Below are 25676 nucleotides of genomic sequence, written 5' to 3'. Positions count from 1 at the left end.
TACAAACCAGGAACCAACTGAGAAAGTAGACACAGTTGGAGATCAAAATACAGCCAAACAATCCTTTATCTACAATTCAAAATCCAAGAAGTTTTAAAACCCGAAAGAGTTTTTGTAATTCATTGGGCAGCAAAATCCAACATCTTCTAACTCATTTGACAGGAAAATCTGATCTGACTTAATGAGACATAGTCTTAATTTATCCAACTTTGCATGAACATTCATACCTTTTATTGCAGAAATAACAATGTGTTTGACAATGGGGAGTTGTCCCAGAAACTGTAAGTAAGACATATAACCTTTCTGAAGTCTGAAAATTTCTCACATTTGAAACCCACTGTGTCCTAGGAACTTCAGATAAGGAATTGTGTAGTGTCAGGTACATTACAAATAAAGCTGAATTGGGGAACACATCAGAACCCCAGAAGTACAGGGGCAGGGTTCTGAGTGTGTACAGAGGGGCTGAGAATCCCCTAGGCTGGGGCACAGCCTCCCCAGGGAATAAGCTGCAGCTGCTTTCCCTTCTCTTAAACCATCAACTCTCCCAAGTTCATCCTGATGAGGAAGGAGTTACATAGGAGAAGATTATGTAGCCCAACAAGTCACTTCCAAAGTGACCTGGGGAGTGGAGAAGAAACACGGTAAATAGGAAAAAAAATGTCCCCCACTAAGAATGGTTTTATTGTAAAGACGAAGCAAAACCATGACTTGCAGAATGGAGCTGGAGGAATCAACCTTCCTGACTTCAGACAATAGTATAAAGCTACAGTCATCAAGATAGTATGATCAGTCAGTCAGTCAGTTCAGTTGCTCAGTCGTGTCCAATTCTTTGCAAGCCCACGTATTGCAGCACGCCAGGCCTCCCTATCCATCAACAACTCCCAGAGTTTACCCAAACTCATGTCCATTGAGTCAGTGATGCCATCCAGCCATCTCATCCTCTGTTGTCCCCTTCTCCTCCTGCCCCCAATCCTTCCCAGCATCAGGGTCTTTTCCAATGAGTCAACTCTTCGCATCAGGTGGCCAAAGTATTGGAGTTTCAGCTTCAACATCAGTCCTTCCAATGAATACTCAGTACTGATCTCCTTTAGGATGGATTGGTTGGATCTCCTTGCAGTCCTAGGGACTCTCAAGAGTCTTCTCCAACACCACAGTTCAAAAGCATCAATTCTTCTGCACTCAGCTTTCTTGACAGTCCAACTCTCACATCCATACATGACTACTGGAAAAACCATAGCCTTGACTAGACGGACCTTTGTTGGCAAAGTAATGTCTCTGCTTTTAAATATGCTATCTAGGTTGGTCATAACCTTCCTTCCAAGGAGTAAGCATCTTTTAATTTCATGGCTGCAGTCACCATCAGCAGTGATTTTGGAGCCCTCCAAAATAAAGTCTGTCACTGTTTCCACTGTTTCCCCATCTATTTCCCATGAAGTGATGGGACCAGATGCCATGATCTTAGTTTTTTGAATGTTGAACTTTAAGCCAACTTTTTCACTCTCCTCTTTCACTTTCATCAAGAGGCTTTTTAGTTCCTCTTCACTTTCTGCCATAACAGTGGTGTCATCTGCGTATCTGAGGTTATTGATATTTCTCCCGGCAATCTTGATTCCAGTTTGCGCTTCTTCCAGCCCAGCGTTTCTCATGATATACTCTGCACATAAACTAAATAAGCAGGGTGACAATATACAGGCTTGACGTACTCCTTTTCCTATTTGGAACCAGTCTGTTGTTCCATGTTCAGTTCTAACTGTTGCTTCCTGACCTGCACAAAAACAGGAATACAGACCAATGAAACAGAGATAAAGCCCAGAGATAAACCCACACACATATGGGCATCTTACCTTTGACAAAAGAGGCAAGACTGGGAGGCGGGGCTAAGATGGCGGAGGAATAGGACGGGGAGACCACTCTCTCCTCCACAAATTTATCGAAAGAACATCTGAACGCTGACCAAACTTCACAAAACTACTTCTGAAGGCTGGCAGAGGACATCAGGCTTCCACAAAGACAGCGCATTATCTTCAAAAGAGGTAGGAGAAATTATAAAAGATAAAAAGAGAGACAAAAGAGTTAGGGACGGAGACCCGTCCCGGGGAGGGAGTCGTAAAAGAGGAGAAATTTCCAAGCACCAGGAAACCCTCTCACCGGCGGGTGTGGGGGAAGATTTCTTATCTCGGAGGGCAACGTAACTGGGAGAAAAAATAAATAAAACCCACAGATTACGTGCCTAAAGCAACTCCCAGCAAAGAACCCCAGACGCTCGCATCATCCGCCACCAGCAAGTGGGGGCTGAACGGAGAGGAGCGGACGGCACTGCCTAGGGTAAGGACCGGGCCCGAGTGCCCTGAGGGCAATCTGAGGGAGCTAACGTGAGATAGTAACCTAAACTGTGGGACAGCGAGAGAGAGAGAACTATCCCGCGAAAAGCCCAACTCTAAGGCACTGCCGGCCTGCTCACAGAACAAAGGACTGAGCGATACCAGAGGAGAGCTAGCCGGCTGCGGACCGGCCCATCCCCCCGCCGGACACAGCAGGCAGGCAGGGCCAGCCAGAGCCAGAAAGGGGCAAACTCGGCCCCAGAGAGGGCACCCCCTACCAAGCTGCAAACAGGCTTCCAGTTTCTAAGCAAAGACTGCCTGAGATCCCAGACGGTCGACAGCCGCCGGGAGGGTCGCAGCCAGAGACCAGCTCCCCAGAACCGACACAAAGCACACCGGAGCCGGGCGCGCCCGTAAACCGAGGCGGGGACCAGGGAGGTGATAAGCCGCACCGCCCCAACAGGGGAGAGTGCGCTCGCCAAAAACTCCTGGCCGCCTGAGCAGCTCCGACCGGGAACGGCACAAGCCGCGGGCGAAACCGAGTCTGCGCCTTTGTGGAGTAACCGGGAGCCTGAACCTGAGCGGCTTAGACCTGGGAAGTGCACGCATCTCAGGGCCCACTCCCCGGCCCACTCCCCGGCCGAGTAACCTGAAGCCTGAGCAGGGTAGACGGGGAAAGCACACACGTCGTGAGCGGGGGCGAACCCAGTGCGGCCGAGACACTGCGAGCTCACCACACACACGCCAGGTTTGCAGTGTTCCTTCCTCCCCACAGCACGATTGAACAAGCGAACCTAAAGAGACCACCTCCACCCCTTTGTTGCAGGGCAGAAATTAGATACTGAAGAGACCTCCAAACAGAAGCCAAATAAACAGAGGGAAGCGCTTTGGAAGTGACAGGCCAACAGATTAAAATCCCTGTAGTTAATACCGACTGCATTGAAAAGGACCTATAGATCTTGAAAAGTATAAGCAGGAACAAGGATCTATCTGAAACTGAGCAGACCCCACACTGCTCACAACAGCTCCAGAGAAAGTCTGGGATATATATTTTTTTACTATTATTATTATTTTTTTTAATTTTTTTTTTAATTAAAAAAAATTTTTTTTTCTCTTCTCTCCTTTTTCTTCAAGTCCTCTATTACACCTTTAACTTTCATTTTCATAACCCACTATTAACTTGCAAAAAAAAAAAACCCTACTTTTGAAGCAAACTGCATACATATATCTTATACCTTTTGTGTTTTCTTTTTTTACTGTTTTTTTCCTGTTTTACTTTTTTTACTGTTTCTTTTTTTACTGTTTTACTGTTTTTTTTCTTTTTACAGTTTCCTTTTTTCTTTTTTTTTATATTGTAAGTTTTGTAAGAGTCTAACCTTTACTCTAGATTTTTAATCTTTGTTTTACATATTTGATATCAATTTTGTACATTTAAGAACCCAATCTTTAGGACCCATTTTTACTCAGGAGTGTGATCACTGGCCTGATTACTCTCTCCCCCTATTGATGCTCTTTCTTCTCCCCCAGGGAACCTCTATCTCCCACCCTCCTCCTTCTCTTCTCAACCCAATTCTGTGAATCTCTGAGGGTGTTCTGGGTACCGGAGAACACTTCAGGAACAGGATACTGCCCAGATCTCTCTCCCCTCTTGATTCCTCCCTTTCTACTCATGCTCACCTCTATTACCTTCCTCCCCCCTCTCTATGTATCTCTGTGAACCACTCTGAGGGTTCCAAACTGTGGAAAGCACAGAGGGAAGTGCTTACTGGCTAGATTGCTCTCTCCACATTTGAATTCCCCTCTTCCCCTCCTGGTCACCTCAACCCCCCCCCCCCCATCTCTCCATGTAACTCAGTGAACCTTTCTGGGTATCCCTCACTGTGGAGAATCTTTTCACCATTAACCTAAAAGTTTTATTATTGAGGCTGTATGGAAGGAGAAGTCTTGAGGCTACTGCAAGAATAAGACTGAAAGCCAGGGGAAACATTAATTAATAAGAGACCATCCAATAGCCTCCACATATACACTGAAACCAAGCTCCACCCAAGAGACAATAAGTTCCAGAGCAAGACATACCACGCAAATTCTCCAGCAACGCAGGAACATAGCCCTGAGCATCAATATACAGGCTGCCCAGAGGCACACCAAATCCATAGACATCTCAAAAATTAATACTGGTCACTCCATTGCACTCTAGAGAGCAGAAATCCAGCTCCACCCACCAGAACACCGACACAAGCTCCCCCAACCAGGAAGCCTTGACAAGCCACCTGTCCTACCCCACCCACAGTGAGGAACCTCCACAATAAAGAGGAACTTCATACTACCAGAATGCAGAAGGGCCACGCCTAACACAGCAATCTAAACAAGATGAAAAGGCAGAGAAATACTCAGCAAGTAAAGGAAAATGAGAAATGCCCACCAAACCAAACAAAAGAGGAGGAGATAGGGAATCTATCTGAAAAAGAATTTAGAATAATGATAATAAAAATGATCCAAAATCTTGAAAGCAAAATGGAGTTACAGATAAATAGCCTGGAGACAAGGATTGAGAAGATGCAAGAAATGTTTATCAAGGACTTAGAAGAAATAAAAAGGAGTCAATATAGAATGAATAATGAAATAAAGGAGATAAAAGACACTCTAGAGGGAACCAACAGTAGAATAACAGAGGCAGAAGATAGGATAAGTGAGGTAGAAGATAGAATGATGGAAATAAACGAAGCAGAGAGGAAAAAAGAAAAAAGAATCAAAAGAAATGAGGAAAACCTCAGGGACCTCTGGGACAATATGAAACGCCCCAACATTCTAATCATAGGAGTCCCAGAAGAAGAAGATAAAAGGAAAGGCCATGAAAAAATACTCGAGGAGATAATAGTTGAAAATTTCCCTAAAATGAGGAAAGAAATAGTCACAGAAGTCCAAGAAACCCAGAGAGTTCCAAACAGGATAAACCCAAGGTGAAACACCCCAAGACACATATTAATCAAATTAACAAAGACCAAACACAAAGAACAAATATTAAAAGCAGCAAGGGAAAAACAACAAATAACACACAAGGGGATCCCCATAAGGATAACAGCTGATCTTTCAATAGAAACTCTTCAGGCTAAAAGGGAATGGTAGGACATACTTAAAGTAATGAAAGAGAATAATCTACAACCCAGATTACTGTACCCAGCAAGGATCTCATTCAGATATGAAGAAGAATTCAAAAGCTTTACAGACAAGCAAGAGCTGAGGGAATTCAGCACCACCAAACCAGCTCTCCAACAAATGCTAAAGGATCTTCTCGAAACAGGAAACACAGAAAGGATGTTTCAACACGAACTCAAAACAACAAAGTAAATGGCAACGGGATCATACTTATCAATAATTACCTTAAATGTAAATGGGTTGAATGCCCCAACCAAAAGACAAAGGCTGGCTGAATGGATACAAAAACAAGACCCCTATATATGCTGTCTACAAGAGACCCACCTCAAAACTAGGGACACACACAGGCTGAAAGTGAAGGGATGGAAAAACATATTTCATGCAAACGGAGACCAAAAGAAAGCAGGAGTCGCAATACTCATTTCAGATAAAATAGACTTTAAAATAAAGGATGTGAAAAGGGACAAAGAAGGACACTACATAAAGATCAAAGGATCAATCCAAGAAGAAGATGAAACAATCATAAATATATATGCACCCAACATAGGAGCACCACAATATATAAGGCAAATACTAACAAGTATGAAAGGGGAAATTAACAGTAACACAATAATAGTGGGAGACTTTAATACTCCACTCACGCATATGGATAGATCAACTAAACAGAAAATTAACAAGGAAACACAAACTTTAAATGATACAATAGACAAATTAGATTTAATTGATATTTACAGGACTTTCCACCCCCAAACAATCAATTTTATCTTTTTCTCAAGTGCACATGGAACTTTCTTCAGGATAGATCACATCCTGGGCCATAAATCTAGCCTTGGTAAATTCAAAAAAAATGAAATCATCCCAGCCATCTTCTCTGACCACAATGCAGTAAGATTAGACCTCAATTACAGGAAAAAAAACTATTAAAAATTCCAACATATGGAGGCTAAACAACACGCTTCTGAATAACCAACAAATCACAGAAGAAATCAGAAAAGAAATCAAATTATGCATAGAAACGAATGAAAATGAAAACACAACAACCCAAAACCTATGGGACACTGTAAAAGCAATACTAAGGGGAAGGTTCATAGCAATACAGGCGTACCTCAAGAAATAAGAAAAAAATCAAATAAATCAACTAACTCTACACCTAAAGCAACTAGAGAAGGAAGAAATGAAGAACCCCAGGGTCAGTAGAAGGAAAGAAATCTTAAAAATTAGGGCAGAAATAAATGCAAAAGAAACAAAAGAGACCATAGCAAAAATCAACAAAACTAAAAGCTGGTTTTTCGAGAAGATAAACAAAATTGACAAGCCATTAGCCAGACTCATCAAGAAACAAAGGGAGAAGAATCAGATCAACAAAATTAGAAATGAAAATGAAGAGATCACAACAGACTCCACAGAAATACAAAGGATCATAAGAGACTACTACCAACAGCTATATGCCAATAAAATGGACAACTTGGAAGAAATGGACAAATTCTTAGAAAAGTATAACTTTGCAAAACTGAACCAGGAAGAAATAGAAGATCTTAACAGACCCACCACAAGCACGGAAATCGAAACTGTAATCAGAAATCTTCCAGCAAACAAAAGCCCAGGACCAGACGGCTTCACAGTGGAATTCTACCAAAAATTTAGAGAAGAGCTAACACCTATCCTACTCAAACTCTTCCAGAAAATTGCAGAAGATGGTAAACTTCCAAACTCATTCTATGAGGCCACCATCACCCTAATTCCAAAACCAGAAAAAGATGTCACAAAAAAGGAAAACTACAGGCCAATATCACTGATGAACATAGATGCAAAAATCCTTAATAAAATTCTAGCAAACAGAATCCAACATCATATTAAAAAGATCATACACCATGACCAAGTGGGCTTTATCCCAGGAATGCAAGGTTTTTTTAACATCCGCAAATCAATCAATGTAATACACCACATTAACAAATTGAAAGAAAAAAACCATATGGTTATCTCAATAGATGCAGAAAAAGCCTTGACAAAATTCAGCATCCATTTATGATAAAAACCCTCCAGAAAGCAGGAATAGAAGGAACATACCTCAACATAATAAAAGCTATATATGACAAACCCACAGCAAAAATTATCCTCAATGGTGAAAAATTGAAAGCATTTCCCCTAAAGTCAGGAACAAGGCAAGGATGCCCACTTTCACCACTACTATTCAACATAGTTTTGGAAGTTTTGGCCACAGCAATCAGAGCTGAAAAAGAAATAAAAGGAATACAGATAGGAAAAGAAGAAGTAAAACTCTCACTGTTTGCAGATGACATGATCCTCTACATAGAAAACCCTAAAGACTCTACTAGAAAATTACTAGAGTTAATCAATGAATATAGTAAAGTTGCAGGATATAAAATTAACACACAGAAATCCCTTGCATTCCTATACTCCAAGAATGAGAAAACAGAAAGAGAAATTAAGGAAACAATACCATTCACCATTGAAACAAAAAGAATAAAATACTTAGGAATATATCTACCTAAAGAAACAAAAGACCTATATATAGAAAACTATAAAACACTGATGAAAGAAATCAAAGAGGACACAAACAGATGGAGAAATATACCGTGTTCATGGATTGGAAGAATTAATATAGTGAAAATGAGTATACTACCCAAAGCAATCTATAGATTCAATGCAATCCCTATCAAGCTACCAATGGTATTTTTCACAGAACTAGAACAAATCATCTCACAATTTGTATGGAAATATAAGAAACTTCGAATAGCCAAAGCAATCTTGAGGAAGAAGAATGGAACTGGAGGAATCAACCTGCCTGACTTCAGGCTCTACTACAAAGCCACAGTCATCAAGACAGTATGGTACTGGCACAAAGATAGAAATATAGATCAATGGAACAAAATAGAAAGCCCAGAGATAAACCCACGCACTTATGAACACCTTATCTTCGACAAAGGAGGCAAGAATATACAATGGAGAGAAGACAATCTCTTTAACAAGTGGTGCTGGGAAAACTGGTCAACCACTTGTAAAAGAATGAAACTAGAACACTTCCTAACACCATACACAAAAATAAACTCAAAATGGATTAAAGATCTAAACGTAAGACCAGAAACTATAAAACTCCTAGAGGAAAACATAGGCAAAACACTGTCCGACATAAATCACAGCAGGATCCTCCATGACACACCTCCCAGAATATTGGAAATAAAAGCAAAAATAAACAAATGGGACCTAATTAAAATTAAAAGCTTTTGCACAACAAAGGAAACTATAAGCAAGGTGAAAAGACAGCCTTCAGAATGGGAGAAAATAATAGCAAACGAAGCAACAGACAAACAATTAATCTCAAAAATATACAAGCAACTCCTGCAGCTGAATTCCAGAAAAATAAACGACCCAAGCAAAAAATGGGCCAAAGAACTAAACAGACATTTCTCCAAAGAAGACATACAGATGGCTAACAAACACATGAAAAGATGCTCAACATCACTCATTATTAGAGAAATGCAAATCAAAACCACAATGAGGTATTTCACACCAGTCAGAATGGCTGCTATCCAAAAGTCTACAAGCAGTAAATGCTGGAGAGGGTGTGGAGAAAAGGGAACCCTCTTACACTGTTGGTGGGAATGCAAACTAGTACAGCCACTATGGAGAACAGTGTGGAGATTCCTTAAAAAACTGGGAATAGAACTGCCATATGACCCAGCAATCCCACTGCTGGGCATACACACCGAGGAAACCAGAATTGAAAGAGACGCGTGTACCCCAATGTTCATCGCAGCACTGTTTACAATAGCCAGGACATGGAAGCAACCTAGATGTCCATCAGCAGACGAATGGATAAGGAAGCTGTGGTACATATACACAATGGAATACTACTCAGCCATTAAAAAAAAATACATTTGAATCGGTTCTACTGAGATGGATGAAACTGGAGCCCATTATACAGAGTGAAGTAAGCCAGAAAGAAAAACAACAATACAGTATACTAATGCATATATATGGAATTTGAAAGATGGTAACGATAACCCCTATATGCGAGACAGAATAAGAGACACAGATGCATAGAACAATTTTATGGACTCTGAGGGAGAAGGTGAGGGTGGGACGTTCTGGGAGAATAGCATTGAAACATGTATATTATCATATGTGAAACAGAACACCATTCCATGTTCGATGCATGAGACAAGGGCTCAGGGCCGGGGCAATGGGATGACCCAGAGGGATGGGATGGGGAGGGAGGTGGGTGGGGGGTCCAGGAAGGGGAACACATGTAAACCCATGGCTGATTCATGTCAATGTATGGCAAAAACTATTACAATATTGTAAAGTAATTAGCCCCCAACTAAAGTAAATAAATTTATAAAAAAAATAAAAAAATTAAAAAAAATTAAAAAAAAAAAGGCAAGACTATACAATGGAGAAAAAGATAGTCTCTTCAATAAGTGGTGCTGGGAAAATGGGACAGCTACGTGTAAAAGAATAAAATTAGAACACTTCCTAACACCATATACAAAGAGAAAACTCGAAATGGATTAAAGTCTAAACGTAAGACCACAAACTATAGAACTCTTAAAAAAAAATAGAACACTTTTGTAATAAATCACAGCAAGATCCTCTGTGACCCACAGCCTAGAGTAATGGAAATAAAAACAAAAATAAACAAGTGGGACCTAATTAAACTTAAAGCTTTTGCACAGCTAAGAAAACCATAAACAAGATGAAAAGACAACCCTCAGAATGGGAGAAAATAACTGCAAATGAAGCAACTGACAAAAGACTAATCTCCAAAATATACAAGCAGCTCATGCAGCTCAACATTAGAAAAACAAACCACCCAATCAAAAAATGGGCAGAAGACCTAAATAGACATTTCTCCAAAGAAGACATCCAGATGGCTAATAAGCACATGAAAAAATTCTCAACATCACTTACTATTAGAGAAATGTAAACCAAAACTACAGTGAGGTATCACCTCACAACAGTCAGAATGATCATCATCAAAAAATCTACAAACAATAAATGCTCGAAAGGGTTTGGAGAAAAAGGAACCCTCTTGCACTGTTAGTGGGAATGTAAACTGACAGAGCCATATGGAGAACAGTACAGACATTTCTTTAAAAACTAGGAATAAAACTGCCCATAACCCAGCAATCCCACTACTGGGCGTATACCTCTAAGGGACAGATTGAAAGAGTAGCATCGAAATATACACATTACCACGTGTAAAAGAGAAAGCTAATGGGAAGTTGCTGTATAGCACAGGGAGCTCAGCCTGTTGCTCTGTGATAACCTAGAGGGGTGGAATGGGGTGGGAGAAGGGAAGGAGATTCAGGAGGGAGGGGACATGTGTTTACCTGTGGCTGATTCGTGTCGATGTATGGCACAAACCAACACATCAATTTTTAAAAAATAATGAGTTACAGAGCTTAGCCTGGTTTCTGACCCACAGGAAGCCTGAGTAGAAGCTGTGGCCATTGTTACTGTCCTATATCAACCTCATGCACTGACTCATTTCCCTTTGGCCTCAATCTCAGAACAGTTTGAGCCTCCCCGACTCTGATCTCTTTCTTTTAGGGTGAGGGAGCTATTTAGAAGTCAAATCACTCTCAAAAGAAAAACGGCTCTTAAGAGACTAGATTTCACCTTGTGGTTTCATTTTCTCTTTCCTTCTGTCCTGTTGTCTTTATCTTGATTTCTCCACCCACTTATTTCACATTTTCCTTTCTCTGGTTACACTTTACTTATTTTTAAACCTTGTGTATTTTTTTTACTAAGGACTTTAAATCCTTTCTGGAACAAGACTGAGTAAAATTATATAAATAATTTTAAAAGAATTCGAAGAACGTCAAAAGTATTTGCTACTTACTCCACATAAAATATAGATGAAATCAGTCAAGTGTGGAGGAGAAACCCTAGGATTAAGCAGTCTTGCATGACTGAAATTTGGTGGAAGAAATAACCTTCATGTCAGATACTTTTGTATTCAATTATCTTCTGGCTCCATGAACCAGAAATTTCTCCCTTTAAAAGTATTAAAGAGCATATCATCTTATTTTATAAGAAATGTCTGATCAAATGTCAAATCAAACTTCTTAATGATAAAATAGGTTCCTGGAGCGGGGAATAAAGAGTGGACGGTGCTGGGGCTTTAGGTAAGTGAACCATGTGCTGTGTGTGCTCAGTCACTCAGTTGTGTTGGACGTTTTGTGGCCCCGTGGACTGCAGCCCGCCAGGCTCCTCTGTCCATGGGGTTCTCCAGGCAAGAATACTGGAGTGGGTTGCCGTTTCCTTCTCCAGGGGATCTTCCCAAGCCAGGGATCGAACGTGCATCTCTTGCATCTCCTTCACTGGCAGGTGGGTTCTTTACCACTATCGCCACTTGGGAAGCCCAAGTAAACCATAAGCTACGTGAAATACAGTTAATGTATCTTACAAGAATTTATCAATTCTAGTATATATACAAGTGTGTGTGTGTGTGTGTGTGTGTATATATATTTACTTTTTACAATTACAATGAAATGTGTGTCCACTGTAAAGTATTTGGGAAATAGCTGCTGCTGCTAAGTCGCTTCAGTCGTGTCCGACTCTGTGCGACCCCATAGACGGCAGCCCACCAGGCTCCGCTGTCCCTGGGATTCTCCAGGCAAGAATACTGGAGTGGGTTGCCATTTCCTTCTCCAGTGTATGAAAGGGAAAAGTGAAAGTGAAGTCGCTCAGTCGTGTCCGACTCTTAGCGACCCCATGGACTATAGCCTACGAGGCTCCTCCGTCCATGGGATTTTCCAGGCAAGAGTACTGGAGTGGGGTGCCATTGCCTTCTCCGTGGGAAATAGAGGTTAGTACAAAAGAAAACAATGAACATGACCCAAATCCTTCAACTCTAAGATCATTGTTAACATTTTGGTGTATATCCATGCAGTCTTTTCTCTTTACACAGACAGTCTTCTGTTTTCTAAAATGGGATCATATTTTACTTATTGTTTATAAGTAAACAATATTGTTTATTGTTTATAAACAATTTATTGTTTATAACTTGCTTTTTCAGTTAACTATAGTTCCTAAATATCTTCCCATATTATTAACTATTACTTTAAAATAATTTTTTAACATACATAATACACGTTCTTGGTAATATATTCAAATAGTAGAAAACTGTATGGAGACAAAAGTAAAATTCCACTTATCTCACCAATATCTCATAGGCACTCCCTAGAAGTGTCCACTGTAATAGTTTAATGTGTGCATGTATGTGTATGTGTGTATACATCCTTTCAGATATTGTCTGTGCCTTTGCAGGGAAATAATTTTTCTACATAAAAGGAATCATATTATCAATATTATTCTACCCTTTACATATTTTTGACATCTTTTCTCATCAGTATGAATACCTACCTCAATCTTCTTAAGAGCTATAGTTCCATTTACCAACCTCTTTACATTGTTAGGGGAAAACAAAGTTACCTATTTTACTAAAATACCAAATAGATAAAAGAGTAAATGCAAAAAAAATACTAAAACATTATAAATGACTTACCTGATTATGTTACATAAGTAAAGATATACAACTTTTAATTTTTATCCCCTGGGAGACAGCCTTTTGAAATATGACATAAAATAAAAATGATAAAGGAAAAATCTGATATCCCTGACTAGATAAATCTCAAACCTTTGCAAAGTGAAACAAAAGAATAATCACTAGGTAGAAATAATAAATGACAAACTGAGAAAGATATTTTCAGGGCAAATTATAGATAAGTGACTAATTTCCTCAGTGTGTGTTGGCACTTCAGGGATAAAGAAAAACAAGTGGCCAAAAAAATAAAAACAAAAGAAAGAAAAAGGAAAACAGCCATAAAAAGGTGAAATGCCCATTCATAAAGAAATGAAAATCAAACAAAGATGAATGCATTTGGTAACTGTCATTGTTGGTTAGATGTGAAGAACTCTGTATTTGCAGTTGCAGAAGTATAAACTGGTGCAATCTTCTTTGGAGGGTGAGTTGACAATACCAACATTCTAAATATATCTTTTCACTCAGGAATTCCACTCCTCAGTTTTGTTCTGGTAATTTGTCTCTAAGTGATGTCCAACTCTTTGTGACCCCATGGACTGCAGCATACCAGGCTTCCCTGTCCCAGAGTTTGCTCAAATTCATGTCCATTGAGTTGGTGATGCTATCTAACCATCTCATCCTCTGTCGCCATCCCCTTCTCCTTTTGCCTTCAATCTTTCCCAGCATCAGGGTCTTTTCCAGTAAGTCGGCTCTTCACATCAGGTGGCCAAAGTACTGGAGATTAAGCTTCAGCAACAATTCTTGCAATGAATATTCAGGGTTGATTTCCTTTAAGATTGACTGGTTTGATGGTCTTGCAGTTCAAGTGACTCTAAGAGTCTTCTGCAACACCACAGTTCTAAAGCATCTACTCTTTGGCACTCAGCCTTCTTTACAGTCCATCTCTCACATCCATACGTGACTACTGGAAAAACCATAACTTTGACTATATGGATCTTTGTCAGCAAAGTGATGTCTCTGGTTTCAAATGTATTGTCTAGTTGTTACAGCTTTTCTTCCAAGGAGCAAGCATCTTTCACTTTCATGGCTGCAGTCAGCATCCTTGGTAATTTTGGAGCCCAAGAAAATAAAATCTGTCACTGCTTCTGCTTTTTCCCCTATCTGCCATGAAGTGATCGAACCAGATGCCATGACCTTAGTTTTATGAATGTTGAGTTTTAAGCTAGCTTTTTCTGTTTCCTCTTTCACCATCATCAGGAGGCTCTTTACTTTCTGACCTTAGAGTGGTATCATCTGCATATCCGAGGTTATTGATATTTCTCCTGGCAATCTTGATTTCAGTTTGTGACTCATCCAGCCTGGCATTTTGCATGATGTACTCTGTATATAAGTTAAATAAGCATAGTGACAATATACAGCCTTGATGTACTCCTTTCCCTATTTGGAATTAGTCTGTTGTTCCACGAACGGTTCCAACTGTTGCTTCTTGATCCACGCACAGGTTTCTCAGGAGACAAGTAAGGTGGTCTGGTATTCCTATCTCTTTAATAATTTCCCACAGTTTGTTGTGATCCACACAGTCAAAGGTTTTAGCATAGTCAATGAAGCACAAGTAGATGTTTTCCTGGAATTCCTTTGCCTTCTCTGTGATCTAATGAATGTTGGCAATTTGATCTCTGGTTCCTCTGTTTTCCTTAACCCAGCCTGTACATCTGAAGTTCTCAGTTCACGTACTGTCAAAGCCTAGCTTGAAGGATTTTGAGCCTAACTTAGTTAGCATGTGATCACAATTGTATGGTAGTTTGAACATTCTTTGGTATTGCCCTTCTTTAAGATTGTAATGAAAACTGACCTTTTCCAGTCCTGTGGCCACTGCTGAGTTTTCCAAATTTGCTGACATAGGTGCAGCACTTTAACAGCTCCATCTTTTAGGATTTTAAATAACTCAACTGGAATTTCATCACCTCCACTAGGCTTCCCTCATAGCTCAGTTGGTAAAGAATCTGCCTACAATGCAGGAGACCCAGGCTTGATTCCTGGGTCAGGAAGATCCTCTGGGGAAGGAAATGGCAACCCACTCCAGTATTCTTGCTTGGAGAATCCCATGGACAGAGGAGCCTGGCAGGCTATAGTCCATGGGATCACAGGAGTCCGACACAACTTAGCGACTAAACCACCACCACCACTAGCTTTGCTCCTTGGTCTTTATCCCATATAATTAAGTATGTAAAAGTGTGTGTACAAGGATATTTGTTATAGTGTTGTTTGTATAGCAAGTTCTCATATTTGAATGAATTTAATGAAAACACATGAAACCATTCCTTAGAATTACTTAAAATAACCACTAGATGTCATAATTGTTCCATAAAAATAAAGGTATAGCCAAGGTCAATCAAATTTGAAGGCAATAGAGAACTTTGCTTTTAAATATGCTATCTAGGTTGGTCATAACCTTCCTTCCAAGGAGTAAGCATCTTTTAATTTCATGGCTGCAGTCACCATCAGCAGTGATTTTGGAGCCCTCCAAAATAAAGTCTGTCACTGTTTCCACTGTTTCCCCATCTATTTCCCATGAAGTGATGGGACCAGATGCCATGATCTTAGTTTTTTGAATGTTGAACTTTAAGCCAACTTTTTCACTCTCCTCTTTCACTTTCATCAAGAGGCTTTTTAGTTCCTCTTCACTTTCTGCCATAACAGTGGTGTCATCTGCGTATCTGAGGTTATTGATATTTCTCCCGGCAATCTTGATTCCAGTTTGCGCTTCTTCCAGCCCAGCGTTTCTCATGATATACTCTGCACATAAACTAAATAAGCAGGGTGACAATATACAGGCTTGACGTACTCCTTTTCCTATTTGGAACCAGTCTGTTGTTCCATGTTCAGTTCTAACTGTTGCTTCCTGACCTGCACAAAAACAGGAATACAGACCAATGAAACAGAGATAAAGCCCAGAGATAAACCCACACACATATGGGCATCTTACCTTTGACAAAAGAGGCAAGACTGGGAGGCGGGGCTAAGATGGCGGAGGAATAGGACGGGGAGACCACTCTCTCCTCCACAAATTTATCGAAAGAACATCTGAACGCTGACCAAACTTCACAAAACTACTTCTGAAGGCTGGCAGAGGACATCAGGCTTCCACAAAGACAGCGCATTATCTTCAAAAGAGGTAGGAGAAATTATAAAAGATAAAAAGAGAGACAAAAGAGTTAGGGACGGAGACCCGTCCCGGGGAGGGAGTCGTAAAAGAGGAGAAATTTCCAAGCACCAGGAAACCCTCTCACCGGCGGGTGTGGGGGAAGATTTCTTATCTCGGAGGGCAACGTAACTGGGAGAAAAAATAAATAAAACCCACAGATTACGTGCCTAAAGCAACTCCCAGCAAAGAACCCCAGACGCTCGCATCATCCGCCACCAGCAAGTGGGGGCTGAACGGAGAGGAGCGGACGGCACTGCCTAGGGTAAGGACCGGGCCCGAGTGCCCTGAGGGCAATCTGAGGGAGCTAACGTGAGATAGTAACCTAAACTGTGGGACAGCGAGAGAGAGAGAACTATCCCGCGAAAAGCCCAACTCTAAGGCACTGCCGGCCTGCTCACAGAACAAAGGACTGAGCGATACCAGAGGAGAGCTAGCCGGCTGCGGACCGGCCCATCCCCCCGCCGGACACAGCAGGCAGGCAGGGCCAGCCAGAGCCAGAAAGGGGCAAACTCGGCCCCAGAGAGGGCACCCCCTACCAAGCTGCAAACAGGCTTCCAGTTTCTAAGCAAAGACTGCCTGAGATCCCAGACGGTCGACAGCCGCCGGGAGGGTCGCAGCCAGAGACCAGCTCCCCAGAACCGACACAAAGCACACCGGAGCCGGGCGCGCCCGTAAACCGAGGCGGGGACCAGGGAGGTGATAAGCCGCACCGCCCCAACAGGGGAGAGTGCGCTCGCCAAAAACTCCTGGCCGCCTGAGCAGCTCCGACCGGGAACGGCACAAGCCGCGGGCGAAACCGAGTCTGCGCCTTTGTGGAGTAACCGGGAGCCTGAACCTGAGCGGCTTAGACCTGGGAAGTGCACGCATCTCAGGGCCCACTCCCCGGCCCACTCCCCGGCCGAGTAACCTGAAGCCTGAGCAGGGTAGACGGGGAAAGCACACACGTCGTGAGCGGGGGCGAACCCAGTGCGGCCGAGACACTGCGAGCTCACCACACACACGCCAGGTTTGCAGTGCTCCTTCCTCCCCACAGCACGATTGAACAAGCGAACCTAAAGAGACCACCTCCACCCCTTTGTTGCAGGGCAGAAATTAGATACTGAAGAGACCTCCAAACAGAAGCCAAATAAACAGAGGGAAGCGCTTTGGAAGTGACAGGCCAACAGATTAAAATCCCTGTAGTTAATACCGACTGCATTGAAAAGGACCTATAGATCTTGAAAAGTATAAGCAGGAACAAGGATCTATCTGAAACTGAGCAGACCCCACACTGCTCACAACAGCTCCAGAGAAAGTCTGGGATATATATTTTTTTACTATTATTATTATTTTTTTTAATTTTTTTTTTAATTAAAAAAAATTTTTTTTTCTCTTCTCTCCTTTTTCTTCAAGTCCTCTATTACACCTTTAACTTTCATTTTCATAACCCACTATTAACTTGCAAAAAAAAAAAACCCTACTTTTGAAGCAAACTGCATACATATATCTTATACCTTTTGTGTTTTCTTTTTTTACTGTTTTTTTCCTGTTTTACTTTTTTTACTGTTTCTTTTTTTACTGTTTTACTGTTTTTTTTCTTTTTACAGTTTCCTTTTTTCTTTTTTTTTATATTGTAAGTTTTGTAAGAGTCTAACCTTTACTCTAGATTTTTAATCTTTGTTTTACATATTTGATATCAATTTTGTACATTTAAGAACCCAATCTTTAGGACCCATTTTTACTCAGGAGTGTGATCACTGGCCTGATTACTCTCTCCCCCTATTGATGCTCTTTCTTCTCCCCCAGGGAACCTCTATCTCCCACCCTCCTCCTTCTCTTCTCAACCCAATTCTGTGAATCTCTGAGGGTGTTCTGGGTACCGGAGAACACTTCAGGAACAGGATACTGCCCAGATCTCTCTCCCCTCTTGATTCCTCCCTTTCTACTCATGCTCACCTCTATTACCTTCCTCCCCCCTCTCTATGTATCTCTGTGAACCACTCTGAGGGTTCCAAACTGTGGAAAGCACAGAGGGAAGTGCTTACTGGCTAGATTGCTCTCTCCACATTTGAATTCCCCTCTTCCCCTCCTGGTCACCTCAACCCCCCCCCCCCATCTCTCCATGTAACTCAGTGAACCTTTCTGGGTATCCCTCACTGTGGAGAATCTTTTCACCATTAACCTAAAAGTTTTATTATTGAGGCTGTATGGAAGGAGAAGTCTTGAGGCTACTGCAAGAATAAGACTGAAAGCCAGGGGAAACATTAATTAATAAGAGACCATCCAATAGCCTCCACATATACACTGAAACCAAGCTCCACCCAAGAGACAATAAGTTCCAGAGCAAGACATACCACGCAAATTCTCCAGCAACGCAGGAACATAGCCCTGAGCATCAATATACAGGCTGCCCAGAGGCACACCAAATCCATAGACATCTCAAAAATTAATACTGGTCACTCCATTGCACTCTAGAGAGCAGAAATCCAGCTCCACCCACCAGAACACCGACACAAGCTCCCCCAACCAGGAAGCCTTGACAAGCCACCTGTCCTACCCCACCCACAGTGAGGAACCTCCACAATAAAGAGGAACTTCATACTACCAGAATGCAGAAGGGCCACGCCTAACACAGCAATCTAAACAAGATGAAAAGGCAGAGAAATACTCAGCAAGTAAAGGAAAATGAGAAATGCCCACCAAACCAAACAAAAGAGGAGGAGATAGGGAATCTATCTGAAAAAGAATTTAGAATAATGATAATAAAAATGATCCAAAATCTTGAAAGCAAAATGGAGTTACAGATAAATAGCCTGGAGACAAGGATTGAGAAGATGCAAGAAATGTTTATCAAGGACTTAGAAGAAATAAAAAGGAGTCAATATAGAATGAATAATGAAATAAAGGAGATAAAAGACACTCTAGAGGGAACCAACAGTAGAATAACAGAGGCAGAAGATAGGATAAGTGAGGTAGAAGATAGAATGATGGAAATAAACGAAGCAGAGAGGAAAAAAGAAAAAAGAATCAAAAGAAATGAGGAAAACCTCAGGGACCTCTGGGACAATATGAAACGCCCCAACATTCTAATCATAGGAGTCCCAGAAGAAGAAGATAAAAGGAAAGGCCATGAAAAAATACTCGAGGAGATAATAGTTGAAAATTTCCCTAAAATGAGGAAAGAAATAGTCACAGAAGTCCAAGAAACCCAGAGAGTTCCAAACAGGATAAACCCAAGGTGAAACACCCCAAGACACATATTAATCAAATTAACAAAGACCAAACACAAAGAACAAATATTAAAAGCAGCAAGGGAAAAACAACAAATAACACACAAGGGGATCCCCATAAGGATAACAGCTGATCTTTCAATAGAAACTCTTCAGGCTAAAAGGGAATGGTAGGACATACTTAAAGTAATGAAAGAGAATAATCTACAACCCAGATTACTGTACCCAGCAAGGATCTCATTCAGATATGAAGAAGAATTCAAAAGCTTTACAGACAAGCAAGAGCTGAGGGAATTCAGCACCACCAAACCAGCTCTCCAACAAATGCTAAAGGATCTTCTCGAAACAGGAAACACAGAAAGGATGTTTCAACACGAACTCAAAACAACAAAGTAAATGGCAACGGGATCATACTTATCAATAATTACCTTAAATGTAAATGGGTTGAATGCCCCAACCAAAAGACAAAGGCTGGCTGAATGGATACAAAAACAAGACCCCTATATATGCTGTCTACAAGAGACCCACCTCAAAACTAGGGACACACACAGGCTGAAAGTGAAGGGATGGAAAAACATATTTCATGCAAACGGAGACCAAAAGAAAGCAGGAGTCGCAATACTCATTTCAGATAAAATAGACTTTAAAATAAAGGATGTGAAAAGGGACAAAGAAGGACACTACATAAAGATCAAAGGATCAATCCAAGAAGAAGATGAAACAATCATAAATATATATGCACCCAACATAGGAGCACCACAATATATAAGGCAAATACTAACAAGTATGAAAGGGGAAATTAACAGTAACACAATAATAGTGGGAGACTTTAATACTCCACTCACGCATATGGATAGATCAACTAAACAGAAAATTAACAAGGAAACACAAACTTTAAATGATACAATAGACAAATTAGATTTAATTGATATTTACAGGACTTTCCACCCCCAAACAATCAATTTTATCTTTTTCTCAAGTGCACATGGAACTTTCTTCAGGATAGATCACATCCTGGGCCATAAATCTAGCCTTGGTAAATTCAAAAAAAATGAAATCATCCCAGCCATCTTCTCTGACCACAATGCAGTAAGATTAGACCTCAATTACAGGAAAAAAAACTATTAAAAATTCCAACATATGGAGGCTAAACAACACGCTTCTGAATAACCAACAAATCACAGAAGAAATCAGAAAAGAAATCAAATTATGCATAGAAACGAATGAAAATGAAAACACAACAACCCAAAACCTATGGGACACTGTAAAAGCAATACTAAGGGGAAGGTTCATAGCAATACAGGCGTACCTCAAGAAATAAGAAAAAAATCAAATAAATCAACTAACTCTACACCTAAAGCAACTAGAGAAGGAAGAAATGAAGAACCCCAGGGTCAGTAGAAGGAAAGAAATCTTAAAAATTAGGGCAGAAATAAATGCAAAAGAAACAAAAGAGACCATAGCAAAAATCAACAAAACTAAAAGCTGGTTTTTCGAGAAGATAAACAAAATTGACAAGCCATTAGCCAGACTCATCAAGAAACAAAGGGAGAAGAATCAGATCAACAAAATTAGAAATGAAAATGAAGAGATCACAACAGACTCCACAGAAATACAAAGGATCATAAGAGACTACTACCAACAGCTATATGCCAATAAAATGGACAACTTGGAAGAAATGGACAAATTCTTAGAAAAGTATAACTTTGCAAAACTGAACCAGGAAGAAATAGAAGATCTTAACAGACCCACCACAAGCACGGAAATCGAAACTGTAATCAGAAATCTTCCAGCAAACAAAAGCCCAGGACCAGACGGCTTCACAGTGGAATTCTACCAAAAATTTAGAGAAGAGCTAACACCTATCCTACTCAAACTCTTCCAGAAAATTGCAGAAGATGGTAAACTTCCAAACTCATTCTATGAGGCCACCATCACCCTAATTCCAAAACCAGAAAAAGATGTCACAAAAAAGGAAAACTACAGGCCAATATCACTGATGAACATAGATGCAAAAATCCTTAATAAAATTCTAGCAAACAGAATCCAACATCATATTAAAAAGATCATACACCATGACCAAGTGGGCTTTATCCCAGGAATGCAAGGTTTTTTTAACATCCGCAAATCAATCAATGTAATACACCACATTAACAAATTGAAAGAAAAAAACCATATGGTTATCTCAATAGATGCAGAAAAAGCCTTGACAAAATTCAGCATCCATTTATGATAAAAACCCTCCAGAAAGCAGGAATAGAAGGAACATACCTCAACATAATAAAAGCTATATATGACAAACCCACAGCAAAAATTATCCTCAATGGTGAAAAATTGAAAGCATTTCCCCTAAAGTCAGGAACAAGGCAAGGATGCCCACTTTCACCACTACTATTCAACATAGTTTTGGAAGTTTTGGCCACAGCAATCAGAGCTGAAAAAGAAATAAAAGGAATACAGATAGGAAAAGAAGAAGTAAAACTCTCACTGTTTGCAGATGACATGATCCTCTACATAGAAAACCCTAAAGACTCTACTAGAAAATTACTAGAGTTAATCAATGAATATAGTAAAGTTGCAGGATATAAAATTAACACACAGAAATCCCTTGCATTCCTATACTCCAAGAATGAGAAAACAGAAAGAGAAATTAAGGAAACAATACCATTCACCATTGAAACAAAAAGAATAAAATACTTAGGAATATATCTACCTAAAGAAACAAAAGACCTATATATAGAAAACTATAAAACACTGATGAAAGAAATCAAAGAGGACACAAACAGATGGAGAAATATACCGTGTTCATGGATTGGAAGAATTAATATAGTGAAAATGAGTATACTACCCAAAGCAATCTATAGATTCAATGCAATCCCTATCAAGCTACCAATGGTATTTTTCACAGAACTAGAACAAATCATCTCACAATTTGTATGGAAATATAAGAAACTTCGAATAGCCAAAGCAATCTTGAGGAAGAAGAATGGAACTGGAGGAATCAACCTGCCTGACTTCAGGCTCTACTACAAAGCCACAGTCATCAAGACAGTATGGTACTGGCACAAAGATAGAAATATAGATCAATGGAACAAAATAGAAAGCCCAGAGATAAACCCACGCACTTATGAACACCTTATCTTCGACAAAGGAGGCAAGAATATACAATGGAGAGAAGACAATCTCTTTAACAAGTGGTGCTGGGAAAACTGGTCAACCACTTGTAAAAGAATGAAACTAGAACACTTCCTAACACCATACACAAAAATAAACTCAAAATGGATTAAAGATCTAAACGTAAGACCAGAAACTATAAAACTCCTAGAGGAAAACATAGGCAAAACACTGTCCGACATAAATCACAGCAGGATCCTCCATGACACACCTCCCAGAATATTGGAAATAAAAGCAAAAATAAACAAATGGGACCTAATTAAAATTAAAAGCTTTTGCACAACAAAGGAAACTATAAGCAAGGTGAAAAGACAGCCTTCAGAATGGGAGAAAATAATAGCAAACGAAGCAACAGACAAACAATTAATCTCAAAAATATACAAGCAACTCCTGCAGCTGAATTCCAGAAAAATAAACGACCCAAGCAAAAAATGGGCCAAAGAACTAAACAGACATTTCTCCAAAGAAGACATACAGATGGCTAACAAACACATGAAAAGATGCTCAACATCACTCATTATTAGAGAAATGCAAATCAAAACCACAATGAGGTATTTCACACCAGTCAGAATGGCTGCTATCCAAAAGTCTACAAGCAGTAAATGCTGGAGAGGGTGTGGAGAAAAGGGAACCCTCTTACACTGTTGGTGGGAATGCAAACTAGTACAGCCACTATGGAGAACAGTGTGGAGATTCCTTAAAAAACTGGGAATAGAACTGCCATATGACCCAGCAATCCCACTGCTGGGCATACACACCGAGGAAACCAGAATTGAAAGAGACGCGTGTACCCCAATGTTCATCGCAGCACTGTTTACAATAGCCAGGACATGGAAGCAACCTAGATGTCCATCAGCAGACGAATGGATAAGGAAGCTGTGGTACATATACACAATGGAATACTACTCAGCCATTAAAAAAAAATACATTTGAATCGGTTCTACTGAGATGGATGAAACTGGAGCCCATTATACAGAGTGAAGTAAGCCAGAAAGAAAAACAACAATACAGTATACTAATGCATATATATGGAATTTGAAAGATGGTAACGATAACCCCTATATGCGAGACAGAATAAGAGACACAGATGCATAGAACAATTTTATGGACTCTGAGGGAGAAGGTGAGGGTGGGACGTTCTGGGAGAATAGCATTGAAACATGTATATTATCATATGTGAAACAGAACACCATTCCATGTTCGATGCATGAGACAAGGGCTCAGGGCCGGGGCAATGGGATGACCCAGAGGGATGGGATGGGGAGGGAGGTGGGTGGGGGGTCCAGGAAGGGGAACACATGTAAACCCATGGCTGATTCATGTCAATGTATGGCAAAAACTATTACAATATTGTAAAGTAATTAGCCCCCAACTAAAGTAAATAAATTTATAAAAAAAATAAAAAAATTAAAAAAAATTAAAAAAAAAAAGGCAAGACTATACAATGGAGAAAAAGATAGTCTCTTCAATAAGTGGTGCTGGGAAAATGGGACAGCTACGTGTAAAAGAATAAAATTAGAACACTTCCTAACACCATATACAAAGAGAAAACTCGAAATGGATTAAAGTCTAAACGTAAGACCACAAACTATAGAACTCTTAAAAAAAAATAGAACACTTTTGTAATAAATCACAGCAAGATCCTCTGTGACCCACAGCCTAGAGTAATGGAAATAAAAACAAAAATAAACAAGTGGGACCTAATTAAACTTAAAGCTTTTGCACAGCTAAGAAAACCATAAACAAGATGAAAAGACAACCCTCAGAATGGGAGAAAATAACTGCAAATGAAGCAACTGACAAAAGACTAATCTCCAAAATATACAAGCAGCTCATGCAGCTCAACATTAGAAAAACAAACCACCCAATCAAAAAATGGGCAGAAGACCTAAATAGACATTTCTCCAAAGAAGACATCCAGATGGCTAATAAGCACATGAAAAAATTCTCAACATCACTTACTATTAGAGAAATGTAAACCAAAACTACAGTGAGGTATCACCTCACAACAGTCAGAATGATCATCATCAAAAAATCTACAAACAATAAATGCTCGAAAGGGTTTGGAGAAAAAGGAACCCTCTTGCACTGTTAGTGGGAATGTAAACTGACAGAGCCATATGGAGAACAGTACAGACATTTCTTTAAAAACTAGGAATAAAACTGCCCATAACCCAGCAATCCCACTACTGGGCGTATACCTCTAAGGGACAGATTGAAAGAGTAGCATCGAAATATACACATTACCACGTGTAAAAGAGAAAGCTAATGGGAAGTTGCTGTATAGCACAGGGAGCTCAGCCTGTTGCTCTGTGATAACCTAGAGGGGTGGAATGGGGTGGGAGAAGGGAAGGAGATTCAGGAGGGAGGGGACATGTGTTTACCTGTGGCTGATTCGTGTCGATGTATGGCACAAACCAACACATCAATTTTTAAAAAATAATGAGTTACAGAGCTTAGCCTGGTTTCTGACCCACAGGAAGCCTGAGTAGAAGCTGTGGCCATTGTTACTGTCCTATATCAACCTCATGCACTGACTCATTTCCCTTTGGCCTCAATCTCAGAACAGTTTGAGCCTCCCCGACTCTGATCTCTTTCTTTTAGGGTGAGGGAGCTATTTAGAAGTCAAATCACTCTCAAAAGAAAAACGGCTCTTAAGAGACTAGATTTCACCTTGTGGTTTCATTTTCTCTTTCCTTCTGTCCTGTTGTCTTTATCTTGATTTCTCCACCCACTTATTTCACATTTTCCTTTCTCTGGTTACACTTTACTTATTTTTAAACCTTGTGTATTTTTTTTACTAAGGACTTTAAATCCTTTCTGGAACAAGACTGAGTAAAATTATATAAATAATTTTAAAAGAATTCGAAGAACGTCAAAAGTATTTGCTACTTACTCCACATAAAATATAGATGAAATCAGTCAAGTGTGGAGGAGAAACCCTAGGATTAAGCAGTCTTGCATGACTGAAATTTGGTGGAAGAAATAACCTTCATGTCAGATACTTTTGTATTCAATTATCTTCTGGCTCCATGAACCAGAAATTTCTCCCTTTAAAAGTATTAAAGAGCATATCATCTTATTTTATAAGAAATGTC

General features: G+C 40.1%; 2 long non-coding RNA genes across 3 annotated transcripts; both read right to left on the bottom strand.

Moving 5' to 3' along the window:
- Positions 1-198: 198 nt before the first annotated feature.
- On the bottom strand, positions 199-12300 carry LOC145524344 (uncharacterized). Of its 2 annotated transcripts, XR_014067417.1 has the most exons (3): positions 11344-12300; positions 1845-2022; positions 199-1765 (listed from the first exon to the last, which is right to left on the bottom strand). It is a non-coding gene; the product is annotated as an uncharacterized LOC145524344 (long non-coding RNA). The 2 variants fall into 2 exon arrangements; XR_014067416.1 differs by lacking the exon at positions 11344-12300 and having other exon boundaries at positions 1845-3128.
- Positions 12301-12844: 544 nt separating this feature from the next.
- On the bottom strand, positions 12845-17272 carry LOC145524343 (uncharacterized). Its single transcript, XR_014067415.1, has 2 exons — positions 15977-17272; positions 12845-15897 (listed from the first exon to the last, which is right to left on the bottom strand). It is a non-coding gene; the product is annotated as an uncharacterized LOC145524343 (long non-coding RNA).
- Positions 17273-25676: the final 8404 nt, after the last annotated feature.

The sequence above is a fragment of the Giraffa tippelskirchi genome, chromosome 10 (genome assembly GCF_054371585.1).
Source record: "Giraffa tippelskirchi isolate mGirTip1 chromosome 10, T2T-mGirTip1v1.2.pri, whole genome shotgun sequence".
NCBI classification, from domain to species: Eukaryota; Metazoa; Chordata; class Mammalia; order Artiodactyla; family Giraffidae; genus Giraffa; species Giraffa tippelskirchi.
Note: the sequence above shows the minus strand (reverse complement) of the source record. Positions and strands in the feature narration are given on the sequence as shown.